This window comes from Eurosta solidaginis, chromosome 4 (genome assembly GCF_040869045.1).
Source record: "Eurosta solidaginis isolate ZX-2024a chromosome 4, ASM4086904v1, whole genome shotgun sequence".
Taxonomy (NCBI): Eukaryota; Metazoa; Arthropoda; class Insecta; order Diptera; family Tephritidae; genus Eurosta; species Eurosta solidaginis.
In genome coordinates, this window is record NC_090322.1 from 236067667 (window position 1) to 236085478 (window position 17812).

At 39.1% G+C, this 17812-nt stretch overlaps 1 protein-coding gene across 1 annotated transcript in view; it reads right to left on the reverse strand.

The window, feature by feature from the left end:
• LOC137251092 (uncharacterized) overlaps positions 1-17812 on the reverse strand; it is a 320986-nt gene that overhangs the window by 259510 nt on the left and 43664 nt on the right. The window lies entirely within an intron of this gene.

Here is a 17812-nt window from a genome sequence, read left to right on the forward strand (position 1 = left end):
CCACCAGAAATAACATCCGCAAATTTTACCAAAAAATTCGGCTACATACGGAAGGTTTTAAGTCCGTGGCAAAGTCCTATAAGCTCAAATATCGATGTCCAGAGAGTACTTAGATTGTGGAAGGAACAATTCTCTGTTCTCCTAAATGGAGACAGCGATGTACTGCGCAGGAATGATGAACTCGACCACGCAATTGATGATGGTGGAATTTAATGGTCAGCCTTTTTTTCAAGTGTTTCGTGCGAATGATTAAAGCGCACCGTGAATAGGCCGATTGGACCTTATCAGTGCGGCCTCAGACCTGGTAAATCTACCTTCCACCAATGCGCCAAATCTTGAAAAAGAAACCGTGAAAAAAAATTGGCAGACATCACCTCTTCGTTGATAGCACGAAAAGGAGCTGCCTATAGGCCACTATGTCTGAATTTGGTTTCCATGCGAAACTTATACGGCTGTGCAAAATGACGTTAAGCAACACCATCAGCTCAGTAAGAATCGGAAAGGACCTCTCCGAGCCGATCGAAATTAAACGAGGTTTAAGACAGGTTGACCCCCTATTGTACGATTTCTTTAATTTGATGCTGGAGAAAATTATAGCAGCTGCAGAACTTAAGCCTTCTGGAACAATATTTCATAAAAGCGTGGAATTATTGGCATATGCTGATGACATTGATATCATCGGCCTGAACACCCGCGCCGTAAGTTCTGCTTACTACATACTGGAAAAAGAAGCGGAAATGATGGGTTTGATGGTGAATGAGGACAAAACGAAGTACCTGCTGTCATCGAGGAAAGAGTCAGTGCATTTGCGCCTTAGCCACTGTTGGCATGCATAATTTAGAAATAGCAGAGAATTTAGGTTGAACCGACCAATAAAGACCTCACATAGACTGTATGTGTCCATAGTGTTAACAAAATTTGTTTGACGACCAAACGGAAGCACCACAATCAGGTGTCAGGACTTATGTTATAGAATAACTTCGTCTTCTTGGCTGCCTCGGGGCCTGGCAGCTCTACCGCCCGTAATAACTGGAGCCTTGACCTGGCGAGCTCGAGCGGACATGAAAACAGAACGTGCTCAACCGTTTCTTACTGCCGCTCGCACACCTGCTGTTACAGACGAAGGCAGTGTCCACTTCGTATGTCCATCGAAAGCCTGCAGTCCTCTCTCCTCAGACATATATGCCACTTTGTGTGTCTAATATCATAGACTTTGCACATGGTCTTAAAAATTTTACAGTCACGCGCTCTTGTTCACGCCTTTTCTGCTTCATGCATCATAACACTCCTAAACGGGGAGTGTTGCACCCTCCTTTGCCAACTAATCGGTATTTTTTTTACCTTCTATCCATTTATGACCGGGAACCCAGTACTTATGTATGGTCCGGCCTGAGCGAAGTTTTTTCAATGCTCCTTTGCATTCCAGAACATTTTTTGATGAAGTACTGTGTGAGATTATTACCATAATCGCCGCCTGACTATTAATATATATATTGGAGTGGCTGCAGCTAAAGCACGTTTCCTCCAGAATTTATGTTTCTTTCTTCACGGGTAATATTTCCGCCTGAAAGATGGAGCACTAATCTGGTCCCTTCCATTAATTTGGAACCATCCGTATACACCTGTATAGTATGTTCTGCCAATTATGCACCCTGGCACTAAACCTTCGACTCAATTGTGGCCCCATGATCTTCGAGGCTCTGGCACGAGATCATGTATTCCGTTTGCCCCATATTAGATGGCGCTATACTGCTATGGTCTTTAGGCCTGCACTTCCCGAGGTCTTTTTTGCAGTGGCAAACGCGATGTTTTGGCCGTTAGGCCAATGGCATGCAATGTTGCAGTCGTGGTAGTTTTTAGGGCTCAAGTTTTTTTGGTATATGTATATGTTTGTGTGAGTTTAGGGGATAGGCATCCTCTTTCATACATGCAGTGCCTCGGAGGCTTTATTTGCTCTCTCTCCCACATGGAATTTCCACTGACAACTTACTATCTAGTATAACTCCTAGATACTTTGTGTTTTATTTTTCTTATAGGGTTACCCCTCAAAGCATAGGCATAGATCAATTAAGGACATCATATTTCCAAGTAAGTAATACTAGAACGGTTTTTACCGCGTTGGCGGTTAACCCGACTTCTGATGCCCAGGCATGTACATACCGAAGTGTCTGATCCATTAGAGAGCTGATTGTTGTTAGGCATATGCCGTAAGTTTGACTGGTCCTCTGTCGAACCGTATAAGCAATTAGTTTATAATAACCAGCTTCCACAGCATTGGTGATAGTACCCCACCCTACAGCGTTCCTTTGCTTACATATTTTGTTGGCTCGCATAGACCCCATTCCGATGTGATCATTCTGCAGCTTAACATAGTCCCGATCGATCCACTTTGTTAAAGCTGAATGAACTTCAATCGAGTTGAGACTGTATATGAGTCATTATTATTGAGACTGTATTCGAGTCATTATTGAAAGCTCGGGCAGTGCACAGAAAATACCTAGGGCTTATTCCTGGTGCTTCAGAGCTTATGCAAAGCTATTAATCTAAGGTTTTGAGCAGAAAAAATGTCAAACTAATAGGCATGTAGTCTTTCGGGTGCGGATGACTGGTTTTTACCTCTTTCCAGACTCTTCATTACTATGTGAAAATTAGCCGTCGTCCTTTTTTAGCAGTCCCTGTACTGCATCTCATTTTGAGGTAGTAGCTGCTTTTTTTTTTTGGGTAATAAATGCATAAAATGGCTTCGTGGCGTATTTGTGTTGATTGTAACGATCTCTTTTTAAAAATCACAATAGCGAGAGGTTAATACATCGTATGAATAAATATGAGGCAATGAAAAAAATTCCTCTAAGAAAACATTTGTCATGAATTTTTTGTTTTCCATCGAGTCTCACGCCACTCGTAGCAAACTGGTGGCTTTTATTTTACTCTATCCTTTTGGTATTTCGGTCAACTTTCAAAAGAATGGTCCCTTTTTAATTTTTCTTAAAAATTGGCGGGACGGGACCTACATGTATTATACCGACTCCGAACGGCATCTACAAGTCAGATGAATTTTCACTGAGAAGTTTTTCATGGCAGAAATACACTCGGAGTGTTTGCCAAATCATTGACTAGGGCGATTCCGCTTGGAAAGGCTTTTTTCTAAATTTTCGATGTTACTTTGCCCGGGGCTTTAACCCCGGTGTGGTAGGCGGAACACAGTACTACTACACCATGGCGGCACCAAAAAATCGGTTAACCGAAGACCGGTTTGATTAGCCGAGTCAATCACCCTAGTACCCATCAATGTATATATGGACCACCGGACCCAACAGTCTTTGTTTTTTAGTATTTCAAAACTTTCCACACCCACATACACTCTCTGTTGTGTACGCGTGAATGTTATTCGGTAATTAAGTTATATAAATATTTGTTTTCTTTTCCTAAACTCTAATTGTGTTTGAACGTACTTAAAATTATAAAACAATCTCCATGTGCTGAAAGACCTTGGAAAAGTTGACATAGTCACACACCTTTCGTCATAACCATATTTTTACTTATCCATATCAATTGGGATGAGTTATTGGTGCCTTAACCTAAAAATCGTGACATTTTCATAAAAATTAAGAAAACGCAAAAAATGTTAAAAATAGATATTTTCACAAACAATAAGTCTCTTAGTCAAAGCGTATTACAAAAACTTAATAAATTCACCAACTCAAATATTTTTAGGTTATGAATATGGCGAAAAACCAAAAACCAATTGGTTGGCTATGGTATGGTTATGGTTATGGCTAGGGCGTTATGGTATGGTAACATTGACCAATTACTTTGATTTCCATAAGATTGGTTGGATCAGCTGTTTTTGTGTTGTCTTTGTATTTTATTTTTTTTTTATATATTTTATATGCCGCACTATGGGGTAGATTTAAAAAAATTTTGTCAAACTCAAATTTCTCAGCAGAGATAAAGGTAAGAGTAATCAAACAAAAAAATAAAAAAAATAAAATATTGCTAAAAATGTCAACTTTAATTATTGAAAAATGGTTTTGAAAAAAATAGTTTTTCATTTCTGGGCACTTTTTTATTATAAAATAAAAACTAAATATTTCTTTTAAAAATCAAACCTTTTACATTTTTTGTGAAGCTGAACTCCAAAATACTTTCTATGTATAACTGTATGTACTGTTTTTTAACAAAAATGTTCCCTCGAGATACTAAAGAAGTTTAAGCTATTGGTCTGCGCGGTATAATTTATTTCACCGAATTTTTATTCCCTTTCAATTATCTATTAATTTCATAAGAGTATTCAAAAACTTTCGCAAAGTTCTAAAGGATTCAAATATGAAAAAGGACGAATACGATTAAAATTTTCAAAAATGAATATTGAACAATTAAGAAAGTCTATGTTCGGGTGAAACGCTGTTTTTGTTTGCTTCGTGTGGTTAATTGTGTTGTAAGGCTGCGCAATGACTTTCCATTGTGGTTCTCTTCTGAACCATGCGCGGTTCCAGGGGGAGGACTTTATTTTGTATTGACTGTAATGAAATATATATTACTAATCTACATAGTATTTTCTTATCAGAAAACGGAATTTTACTAATTTTTAATTTTTCTTGCTTTTTTACGTTATCATATATATTTAAAAAATTACCCCCCTCCCCTAGAACGTAAACAAGCACGAAAAACTAAAAATTAGTAAAAATCCGTTTTGTGCTCGTGCTCTCCACTTGCCAGGTTAAGACTCCAGCTATTAGGAGTGATACAGCTGTCAGATCTAGAAGCAGCAAGTAGCATAGGCCCTATAAAGCTTCTAGTATTTGCCAAGATGACGGAGTTATTTTATAACTAGGTCCTGGTTTTAGATAGGGGTTTTCAATTTGGTCGTTAAATAAATTTCTACACTACTCACTCGTTCAGTCTACATGAGCTCCTCATGGACCGTTCAGTTCAACATAACCTAACCTAACGGATTTTGGTTTATGGCTTGTCGAACTTCCAACTACCATTTCATTACCTTAGCAGTATTCGTTTTGAATTATCTCATTTCTCTAAATTTTCGACATCGAAAATTGGGGCGTGGTTATCGTCCGATTTCCCTCATTCTCAATACCAATCAATTCTGGGTACATATAAGCCCGGATTTGGTGAAGATATCTCAATATTTGCTCAAGTTATCGTGTTATCTGACGGACAGGCGAACGGACATAGCTTAGTATTTTTTGTTTTCTTTACTGATGATTTTGACATATCTATTTCGATTCCTTTATACGTGTACAACTAACCGTTATCCAGTCAAAGTTATAATACCCTGTGCACAAGTACAGCTGGGTAGAGAAACATGTTTAAAATTTACCCGCGGCAGGTATGCCTGTCGTAAGAGTCGACTAAAATACCAAGTTGATTCAAGGGGCTATGTAGCGCAACCCTTTCAAGGGGTTTCCAGCGCAATTTATTGCTTCTCCAACCCAATTGTTAACCTCACCTACCTATGGCGACCCCCATTTGCTCATGGATCTAGCGGGTGGGAGGGCGGTATGGCCGTTCCCGAGATGGTCGGGCTAATATCCTAATGGTGCTTGTTACCGGAACGTACCGGACCTGCATCCGGCAAAGAACAAACAACATCGAGAACACTCCCCAAAACTTTCGGGGAGTCTCCTTATCGCTACAACAACAACAACAGGAATTTAGAAAAAAACAACTAATCATTTATTCGCGCCACACATTCTGTCGAGGACTGAGCAAGGTAAATGATATTTTACTTCCTTTATATTAGATGTTTCTCCACCAAATTCCATACAACTTGGAGACTCTAGCAACCGCTTTTTGAGTAAACTTCCCGAAGAGCCTTGAAGTTTGGAACACACAACGGAGCTCAGTGACAATTTAACGTTAGGAGAAAAAAATTTACTAGGTGGTCCAGGGATCGTGGAAATTTTAAAACACGTTCGAGAATTTTGCTCTCGAATTTTAAGGAACTTCCCGATAACTCATAGATCTGAAGCGTTGAATGAAGACTTGGGCTCCATTAGGTTGCAGTATTTAAGATGTAAGAGTTTTCTAGATGGAACAGTGATCGATGTGTTTAGAGATATTTAGAAACTTCACTTACAAAATGTGGAATCTTGTGACCACCATTCCTGTAGAGCAAGATTCGTGAAACTAAAACATTACTTCAGATCTCGATGACAATGCAAGATGAGGGAAAAATTGTTCGCTTTGTGGTCTAGGGATCAGGAAAAATCAAAAAATCTTCGGAGCTTGGAAACTTTTAAGGAACTTTCCGATAACCTAGTGACCCAAAATTTCGAACATAGCTTCAAGATATACAGTGTTATAATATTTTGGATAAAAGAGTTTTCAAGATCGAACATGGATAGAGATATTTAGAGATTGTAAAAATTCCATTCGCAACATGTGGAATCTTACGACCGCTAACTTCCTGTAGCCAGAGAACTGAAACTTTGAACGAAACTTCGGGCTTTATTAGTTTGTAATATTTAGATCAAAAGAGGGATCGAATTTGTCGAATTTGCGATCGATTTTTAAGTAACTACTCATTGACCTAGAAACATGAAACCTTACACATAGTCTGGGTCACATTGACAATGCAACAAAAGAAGAAAATAAAAAGAATATACAACATTTTTAATACTTCCTTTATATAAAGAAACCAAAAGGGAGGCAAAATGTTTTGAAATTTTAATATAACCATTGTAGAAACTTGCATGAGGAAGAAATATATAAAGGTGAAGTGCAATAGATGGACTTTCCATATAATCTTCACCTATTTCCGGCAATTTGCGCACCACTTTTATATTTTTGTACCTCATAAAAATTTGTACAGTTATTATAAAATTTTAATATCAATATTCAACTGGATTAAAATAAGGAAACGTAAGGCGTGATAGCCTCGAAAGGGATTTTAGGCCGAGCCTCTCTTCCAATTTGCGTCGTTTTTTGTTTTTCATACGAATTGGGGCCTACTTGATTTATGCCGGCTCGGAATGGCCAGTGCGAGGCAGATGTGTTTTCACTGAGAAGCTCTTCATGGCAGAAATACACGTGGAGTGCTTGCCAAACATTCTCGAGAGGCGACCCCGCTTAGAACAATTTTCCTCTAATTAAGAAAACTTGTTTCTAAAATGTTGATATTGGTGTGGTAGGCAGAGCACGCTAGCATCACACCACGGGGGCCGCGTTCAACAAGATTACATCGTTCGTTTCCTATATCTTTTGCATGCTTTCAACTGGCGAATTAAACATGGCGATGTCCTAGGCGATGAAATTGTTCCCACTGTATTACCTTTTCCCTGCTTCCGAACTGGAATAAAATTTCCACTTCAGAAGAAGTTCGACAGTTCCGAACTAACGTAAAATTTACAGATCTGTTTTTGTTTTGTTGGTAAAATTTCTTTGGTGCCGAACAATAATGAAATTCTACGTAATACTTCTAATACGATTTTATCCTATTTTTCGATAGTTCCAAACCACTGCATATCAGCAAAATATTTTAGCTGGCACCTTTCTGTAATTCTGGCCTTCGTAAATTCTTTAAAAGAATATTCCCAGTTGGGTCGAACAGCGGCCCGGTCGTTGATCAGGCTTCGTGATATGGGCTATGGGTTTTCTGAGTTCGGGCACTCTAGCCTTCTTTCCAGGTTCGACTTTATCCCTGACAGGACGGACTATTGTCCGCCGATAACTGCTGCCTATACAAACTTCACCGCAGTCATTCCCCCGAGAGAGGAGTGGGGAAGAGGACTCAAGGGACCGGTTAACTTGTTCACGGATAGCTCGAAGTTGGACGGAAAGGTTGGTGGAGGGGTATTTTGTCTTAATTTGACTGATCACTGCAGCCTCTTCCAAGCGGAAGTTGATGCGATTAAGGATGCGGTGGATGAAATGCTGTCCAGTGCTACTACGGTTAGGGAATTTAACATATAGCCAAGCGGCTATCTATGCCTTGATTTCAACTACAGTGCGATCGAGGGTGGTCTGGGAATGCCTGACCTCGCTTTCTATAGCATCGAACTATTTGATAATTAAGATTATCTGGGTCCTGGGCCATAGGGATATCCCTGGCAACTGTCACGCGGATCTCTTAGCCCACAGTAGCTATAGATACGTCACCGTTATTTCATGGTATGTGGTATCACAACGGAACTTCATGTTGTCCAAGGGAGCTTCCCCTATCTGGACAGCTACCACCTAACCTAAACTATATATTAGTTCAGTTGTGTTGGCTTTTGTTTATTCGTTCCTTGGCTCCAGAGTGTCTTACAATATAGTGTTTTAATATTTGGACAGTTTGTAACATGATGCCGATTTAAAATTAATGATGAGCCGCATTGGAGTGTCCGGCTCGTGGATTTTTGGTAGCGCAATCAGTGGAGTGTCTTTCGAAGCTCGGGTGCGGGACCAATGGCGCTATATTTCTGTGGCCAAATTGCCTGCAGCCAAGCTGCACCAAGGCCTTAAACATTGCTGCAGTCGCTGGCGCCATAGTTTTGGCCATTAGGTCTGCAGATCGGATGTGCAGAGTGGTATGCAGTGCTGCTGTCGTGGTAATTTTCAGAGCTCCTGTTATGCTAATTATTGATAATCAACATATCTGCCTGCTAGCAAGGGACGACAGTAAATTTGTATGTTATCAAAGATGAAGGTATAAAAAGTTTTTCGAAAACCTATTGCTTTATCAGGGTTTCCCGGGCTCTTCGTGCATTACAAAGTTGCAGGATATTACGGTCTGCAAACGTTTTGTCTGAACTCTGCTTTCAGCAGGTCAACAAATTATTCGTTACTGCGTGGGGATCCCCCGCTGTATTTGGATTGGTCGGACCAGCTCATTATCTTCTTTTGTCAGTGCACTAAGCACAGGTCGATCCGTAAATGGTTATAAATTTGAGCCTAAACTTTAAACAATTCATCAGTTTGAGTAGTTTTTAAAACTTGTTTACCTTAATTTAAAAAAATTGGAAAAAATTCTAAAATAGAAACTTGTGTATATTACTGAGATTTACTAACAAAACCCAAGAGCTTAAATTTATTGCTGAAAATCTAAAGACCATCGCGTTATTATATACATAAATGTATACAAGTATATACAAAAAGATGCTCAGACATGTACATCCCGAAGCGCTTTTCCCATCTGCCGCTTATGATGACTGATACGTTATCTACATACGCCATGAGTTTGAATGGTCCTCTGCCTAGCAGCCTTAGCAATTTGTTGATGACCAGCGTCCACAGCATTGGTGACAATACTCTACCCTGCGGGGTTCCTCTGTTTACAAATTCTGTGGCCTCGAATAGGTCCCATTGCGACGTGATCATTCTGCAGCTAAACATGACGCCAAACAAATTTTTGAACAGCATATGTACTGTAGAAAAGTTGAGACTGTCGATGACCACTTTTCGGAATAATTAATTACTTGCATTTGCTTTAAATAGATATAACTTTAATTTCGCAGACTACAAGATGTGTTAGATGTGATATCAAGTTTGGTCTTATATAAAATGTGGTTGAAATGGGATACAATTTTTCATATAAAATCGATAGATTCTTAGTTTCCAGTTATAATTGAGGTGTGCGTTTCCTAGGTCCAAGTTTCTTTAAATTTCAAATGTGTTCTTAATTGGTGACCACAAAGCTTTTGTGGAAATATCCATTGACCTGCGAAAACTCTTTCGAGACCTACAACTTGATATTGCCCGACGAACGTTTGAAAGTCTGATAAAGCGAAATATTTGGGAAAAAGTGATTTGTGTGACCATTGGCCGTTAATGACCTAAAATTTTACTGGAGTCCATAGCAACCAGATGAGAATAGTCTTATGTCACACATTAATCCTTCTGTGTATGAAATATTTTTTTAATTAAAAAGTAAATATTATCTAGCGATCATGGGATTTTAATTAGTATTTCCTTTATTTATTGAACTGAAAAGAACACAAAAGAATTGCTAACGAGAAATTAATTAAGCTTTCCATGTGTCGTGTGAATAAATATAAATAAGGAAAGTTTTTTTCTTCAAGTTTAAAGAATTTTGTATGAAAACAAGTTAAAAATGTATACTAAAGCTATAAAACAAATATTTATTTTTTAATCATTAGGCCCCTTGTCTTGTTAAAGAATAAACAATCTTATAGTCTAAAACGTGGACAAACATGTTTCAATGCGGTTATATACATGACATAATCCCAAACGGTATAGCCTCAAGTTTTTTACTTGAGATTATGTCACTGCTTATGAGGTGTCATAATCCCAATTGGAATAATGTGACTTCTGAGTTTAAAACGAAGATTTACATAAACAACTCGAAGGCCGAACACCTAAGTTCGAGATCCTCTAGGATCCATTAATTTCAAGAAGTTAGCACGGTTTTTCGGTCAACAGTCACCTTTTGACCCACCTTTCTGCCTTAACGATTTTCTTTATCAGAAACATTTTTTTATGTGGAAGAAATTACACAAATACAAATTTGGTGTCAAAACCGCCTTTATAGTGTTGTTCTCAAGCTGTTAGCCACCAGGAATAACATCCGCAAATTTTACCAAAAAATTCGGCTACAAATGGAAGGTTTTAAGTCCGTGGCAAAGTTTAAATATCGATGTTCAGAGAGTACTTAGATTATGGAAGGAACAATTCTCTGTTCTCCTAAATGGAGACAGCGATGTACTGCACAGGAATAATGAACTGTACCCCGCAATTGATGATGGTGGAATTAATGGTCAGCCTTTTTTATATCGCATATAAGGTCCTGTCAAGTGTTTCGTGCGAAAGATTAAAGCGCACCGTGAATAGGCCGATTGGACCTTATCAGTGCGCCCTCAGACCTGGTAAATCTACCTTCCACCAATGCGCCAAATCTTGAAAAAGAAACCGTGAAAAAAAATTGGCAGACATCACCTCTTCGTTGATAGCACGAAAAGGAGCTGCCTATAGGCCACTATGTCTCAATTTGGTTTCCATGCGAAACTTATACGGCTGTGCAAAATGGCGTTAAGCAACACCATCAGCTTAATAAGAATTGGAAAGGACCTCTCCGAGCCGATCAAATTAAACGAGGTTTAAGACAGGTTGACCCCCTATCGTGCGATTTCTTTAATTTGATGCTGTAGAAAATTATAGCAGCTGCAGAACTTAAGCGCTCTGGAACAATATTTCATAAAAGCGTACAATTATTGGCATATGCTGCTGACATTGATATCATCGGCCTGAACACCCGCGGCGTAAGTTCTGCTTACTTCGAACTGGAAAAAAAACGGAAATGATGGGTTTGATGGTGAATGAGGACAAAACGAAGTATCTGCTGTCATCGAGCAAAGAGTCAGCGCATTTGCGCCTTAGCCACTGTTGGCAGCCATAATTTCGAAATAGCAGAGAATTTAGGTTGAACCGACCAATAAAGACCTCAAATAGACTGTATGTGTCCATAGTGTTATCAGAATTTGTTTGGCGACCAACCGGAAGCACCCCAATCAAGTGTCAGGACTTATGTTATAGAAAAACTCCATCTTCTTGGTAAATACTAGAAGTTTTCTAAGATCTAGCTTAATTGCTGCCTCGAGATCTGGCAACTCTACCGCCCGCGGAGGCTTGACCTGGCGAGAGTGAGCGGACATGAACTCAGAACATGCTCAACCGTCTCTTACTGTCGCATGCACACCTTCTGACGAAGGCAGTGTCCACTTAGTATGTCCATCGAAACCTGCAGTCCTCCTCCTCAGAGATATATGCCACTTTGTGGTCTATTATCGTAGACTTTGCACATGATCTTAAAAATTTTGCAGCCATGCACTTTTGTCCACGTCTTTTCTGCTTCATGGATAATATGCAACTCCTGTCTCCTTTTGATTTCTCCTAAACGGATTGAATGGCACGTCTATAGTTGTTTCAGCGAGTGCTCCATCCTCCTTTGCCAACTCATCGGCCTTTTCGTCACCTTCTATCCATTTATGACCGGGAACCCAGTATAAATGTATGGTCCGACAAGAGCGAAGTTTTTTCAATGATTCTTTGCATTCCAGAACACTTCTTGATGAACTACTGTGTGAGATTATTACCTTAATCGCCGGCTGACCATCAATATATATATTGGAGTGACTGCAGCTTAAGCACGTTTCCTCCTGAATTTATGCTTCTCTCTTCACGGCTATAATTTTCGCCTTAAAGATGGAGCACTAATCTGATATCCTGTAGGATGTACTTATTTCTGGATCGACACAGTAAACAGCAGACCCGACCCCTTCCATTAATTTGAAACCATCCGTATACATCTGTATAGTATGTTATGCCATTTATGCACCCTGGCACCAACCCTTCGACTCAATTGTGGCCCCATGATCTCTTTCAAAACTTTGGTACGGGATCATATAATGCATTTGCCCCATATTAGATGGCACATACTGCTATGCTCTTTAGGCCTGCACTCCCCGAGGTCTTTTTGCAGTGGCAAACGCGATGTTTTGGCCACTAGGCCAATTGAAAGCAATGTTGCTGTCGTGGTAGTTTTTAGGGCTCAAGATATATGTACTTTTTTGTGTGGCTGTCCACCAAACAAAAACCGTATAGTAAAGTATGGGTTAGACAATTGCCGCAAATAGCCAATGAGAGAGTTTGGGTGATAGGCATGCTCTTGCATACATACAGTGCCTCGGAGGCTTTCTTTGCTCTCTCTTCCAATGGGGTTTCCACCGACAACTTACTATCTAGTATAACTCCTAGATACTTTGTGCTATATTTTTCTTGTGGGGTTACTCATCCAAGCTTAGGCTTTTATACCTATTAAGGACATCATATTTCCAAGTAAGTAATACTTGATCGGGTTTTACCGCGATGGCGGTTAAACCGACTTCTGATGCCAAGGCATGTACATTCCGAAGTGCCTGATCCATCCGAGCGCTGATTGTTGTGAGGCAGCTGCCGCTTATGGTGACTGTACGTCATATACATATGCCGTAAGTTTGATTGCAATTAGTTTATAACCAGCCTCCACAGCATTGGTGATAGCACCCCACCCTACAGCTTACATATTTTGTTGCCTGTCATAGGCCCCATTGCGATGTGATCATTCTGCAGCTTAACATGGTCCCGATCGATCCACTTTGTTAAAGCTGGATGAACTTCAATCGAGTTGAGACTGTATATGATTGCTCCTTTCGAGACATTATTGAAAGCCTCGTAATGTACAGAAAACTATGGCATATTCCTGGTGCTTCAGGGCTTTCTCGCTATTCATGACCATCCTGTGCAATGCAATATCGACTGACTTGCCTTTAGTGTAAGTATGGCGTGCTGAAGAGAATTTTATATACACAGCTATTAATCTCTCAAGGGTTTTGAGCAGAAAATATGTCAAACTAATAGACATTTAGTATTTCGGGTGCAGAAGACTGGCTTTTCCCGCTTTCGGTATGAGAACTACTCGAGAACTCGGGACGTGGTTCAGTTTTATTGAACCCTCAAAGATTATACTTATCGGTTCCACCGGCCATCTGCAGAATAGCAGGGTATATCTCATCTGGAACCGGCGATTTAAACTTGGTACCTCCTGGTACCTTTCGCTCAGTATTAGGATTGGAGATGTTGTTACATAACTGTTTGGCATCTTCTCCTGATGGGAAGTGTGGGTTAAGTAGTGCCTTCTTCACTACAATGTGAAATTTACCCGTCGTCCTATATCTATCCTATTTGATATTTCAGTCAACTTTAAAAAGCAAGCTCCTTTTTTAATTTTTTTTACAAATTGGTGGGACGGGACCTACTTGTTTTATGTCAATTCCGAGCGGCATCTGCGTGGCAGATGAATTTTCACTGAGAAGCTTTTCATGGCAGAAATACACTCGGAGTGTTTGCCAAATCATTGCCGAGGGCGATTCCGCTTGGAAAGACTTTTTTCTAAATTTTCGATGTTACTTTTCCCGGGGCTTTAACCCCGGTGTGGTAGGCGGAACACAGTACCACTACACTATGGCGGCACCAAAAAATCGGTTAACAGAAGACAGAAACTTGGTTATTCGATATTCGGAATTTATTTTCAACCGGTTTGATTAACCGAGTCAATCACCCTAGTAGCCATCAATGTATATATGCACCAGCGGACCCAACAGTCTTTGTTTTGTAGTTTTCAAAACTTTCCACACCCACATACACTCTCTGTTGTTTACGCGTGAATGTTATTCGGTAATTAAGTTATATAAATATTTTTTTTCTTTTCCTAAACTCTAATTGTGTTTGAACGTACTTAAAATTATAAAAGAATCTCCATGTGCTGAAAGACCTTGGAAAAGTTGACATAGTCATAATGCATTTAGTCATAACCATATTTTTACTTATCCATATCAATTGGCATCAGTTATAGGTGCCTTAACCTAAAAATCGTGAAATTTTCATAAAAATGAAGAAAACACAAACAATTTCAAGCATAGATATTTTCACAAATAATAAGTCTCATGATTCAATCAGAAGAGGTTTGCTCGACAGACGAATTTTTTGACAATTGCAGCCATTTTGCTCCCAAATAGAATTGACATCCGTTAACTGTGTTGTTTCTTTGCAATTTTTCGAAAAATATTAGTGGTAGAAAAAGGAAGCAATCAGTTTACAAATTCCCGATAAGTACTGAACTGCATAATTCCTTAGAACATTTATTTTAATTTTATGATGAATTTATTAACTATGCCATGATCTATTAGTGTGGCTGAACATAGTTAATTTTTTGAAAATTACGGACATCAAGGAATCGTGCACTTTCGTACCTATGAACAGACGAAACCTAAACCACTTCAAAATTCATCGTTCAACGTCAAAAACTCGACTAGTAAATCGATTTACGTAAAAATGTAATTAGTAAATATCGGAGATGCCATAATGAAATGTACTGTTGTTGTTGTTGTTGTAGCAATGCTCGCCCCACCTAAGAGCCGCGACCGATCACAAATTGTCATCAATATCTCCTAACGGGAGTCCAAGGAAACTTGCCGTTTCAACAGGGGTGAACCATAAGGAAAGGGGTGTTAGAGGCGTAGGTTCCACATTACAATTAAAGAGATGGTTGGTATGTCGGGGTTGATTCTGGATAGGTAAAAGTTTAACCTGTTACAGTATCCAGAACGAAGTTGAGCAAGAGTGACACGCGTTTCCCTGGGGAGTATGCGTTCCTCTTCCGCGAGTTTTGGATAATTTTCTTTAAGTACTGGATTCACCGGGCAATTCCCGGCATAAAGGTCCGACGCCTGTTTATGGAGTTCACCAAGGACCTGCTTGTGTTTTTTCACTTCATACGGCTGGGTTCTCAGGTGCCGTAATTCCTCAAAATGCTTACGGACAGACCATGTCGGCTGCCTTTTCAATATAGTCCTATCTCAAAATATTTTTCAAAAACTTCCCATTTCATGATTTGTCACAAAAATGCCCTATATTAGAATTAGATTGAAGAACGCCTCAGAATGCTTTTCATTAACTCCCTCTTATGTCATAATGCATTGAACTTATGCTCATATAGGGGGTTTTTGAAACAAATTGTGATAGTGTATTTTTGAATAAAATTCTAAACCAACATAGCTCTTTATAAATTCATGAAATATTTAGTAGAAAATGAATTATTTCCTCCAAAACCTGTTGGCATTTACAAATTTATTATCACTACTAATATACTACTAAATGTACTTTTCTACTACAATTTTCGCTAAAGGGGATTGAATTATTCCCCGTTTTCCTTACTTCGTAAAAGCAACCCGTCCAGATTTTCAATTTGGGAGTGTCAAATCACTGCCGTCATTGAAGAACAAACCTCTAGTAATTGAATCATGAATAAGTCTCTTAGTCAAAACGTATTACAAAAACTTAATAAATTCACCAACTCAAATATTTTTAGGTTATGAATACGGCAAAAAACCAAAAACCAATTGGTTGGCTACGGCATGTTTATGGTTATGGCTAAGGCGTTATGGTATGGTATGGCACCAATGACCAATTACATTGATTTCCATAAGATTGGTTGGATCAGCTGTTTTTGTATTGTCTTTGTATTTTGTTTTTTCATTAACGCCCATATGCCGCACTATGGGGTAGATAAAATAAAAAAAAATTTAAACTCAAATTTCTCAGCAAAGATAAAAGCAAGAGTAATCAAACAAAAAATAAAATAAATCGAATATTGTAAAAAATTTTAAATTTAATTATTGAAAAACGGTTTTGAAAAATATAAAATTTCATTTTTGTACACTATTTTTATTATAAAATAAAAACTAAATATTTCTTTTTCTTAAAAATCAAACCTTTTACATTTTTTGTGAAGCTGAACTCCAAAATACTTTCTATGTATAACTGTATGTACTGTTTTTTAACAAAAATGTTCCCATGTGATACTAAAGAAGTTTAAGTTATTAGTCTGCGCGGTATAATTTATTTCACCCAATTTATATTCCATTTCAATTATCTATTAATTTCAAAGAGTATTCAAAAACTTTCGCAAAGTCCATACAGATTCCAATATGAAAAAGGGCGACAACGATTAAAATTTTCAAAAATTAATATTGAACAAGTCAGAAAGTCTATTATTTCCGGCGAAACCTTTAAATTTGGCTTGGTCAGTGATAGCAGATGAGGAAGTGCGGGTTGGAGGATGAAACGATCGGCCACGTTTTGTGCTCGTGCCCTGCGCTTGCCAAGCTAAGACTCCAGCTATTAGGAGTGATACAGCTGTCAGATCCAGAAGCAGCAAGTGGCATAGGCCCTAGAAAGATTTTAGTATTTCCCAAGAGGACGGAGTTATTTTATAACAAAGGTCCTGGTTTAGGTAGGCGTTTTCAGTTTGATCGTTAAATAAACTTCTACACTACGGACTCATTCAATCTACGTGAAGTCCTCATGGACCGTCCAGTTCAACCTAACCTAACGGCTTTTGATTTACGGCTTGTTGAACTTCCAAATTTTCTTATTCTAAAATGTGGTGGTGCCACGCCCATACTTCAAAATTGTTTGGAATTTATGTTTTGCGTCATAAAACCATTCCACCTACCATTTCATTAATTCATCATTTTTCATCGGGTTTATTATCCCTGTGCGGTACATCGCTGCCTTCATTTAAGAAAGCGAGAAGTGCTCCCTCTATAATCTAAGTACTCTCTGGACATCGGTTGCAAGGTCGCCATTTTCGTTCCTTCAGTAGTTTGGCCGGACTTAAAACCTTCAGTTTGTCTCCGAATTGTTCGGTAAAATCTCACGACTTTCTGCCTCTGCTTTTTTCTTGTTGAAAAGGCGTCCCACTTCCTTTCTCAACTTGCGGTAGTGTTCACACACGCTTTTCTTTTTGCGCTCGCTTTTAATGTAGTACTGTAGGCAGCGTCCTTTCTTTCCAGTTGTTTTTCCGTGGTCGCCGGTAACCACTTTTTTCCTCCGCGGCGGTACGTAGACCTTTAGAGATATGCTCTCACTGCTCCTGCATTCCGTCGGGTTGACTTGTGCTTTCAGCGAACAGGTGTGTGGGCGAGTTGCGAAATCATTGGCAGTCTATTGTGACTGCAGCTTTTCGACGTCTATCTTTCCATGTGTTTTTTGTTCCTTGGTTTTAGCCACGCAGAGACGGGTGCATATTTTCGCTGCGATGAGATAATTATCCGAGTCGATGTTACGTCCTCGGATGGTGTGCACATCTAAAATACTGGAGGCGAGCCGTCCGTCTATCACAACGTGGCCGATAAGATTTCGTGTATTTTGTGATCGAGGGACAGCCATGTAGCTAAATATATATTTCTATGCATGAACCTCGTGCTGGATATGAACATGTTTCTAGAACCGGCAATGTTAATCAGCCTCAGCC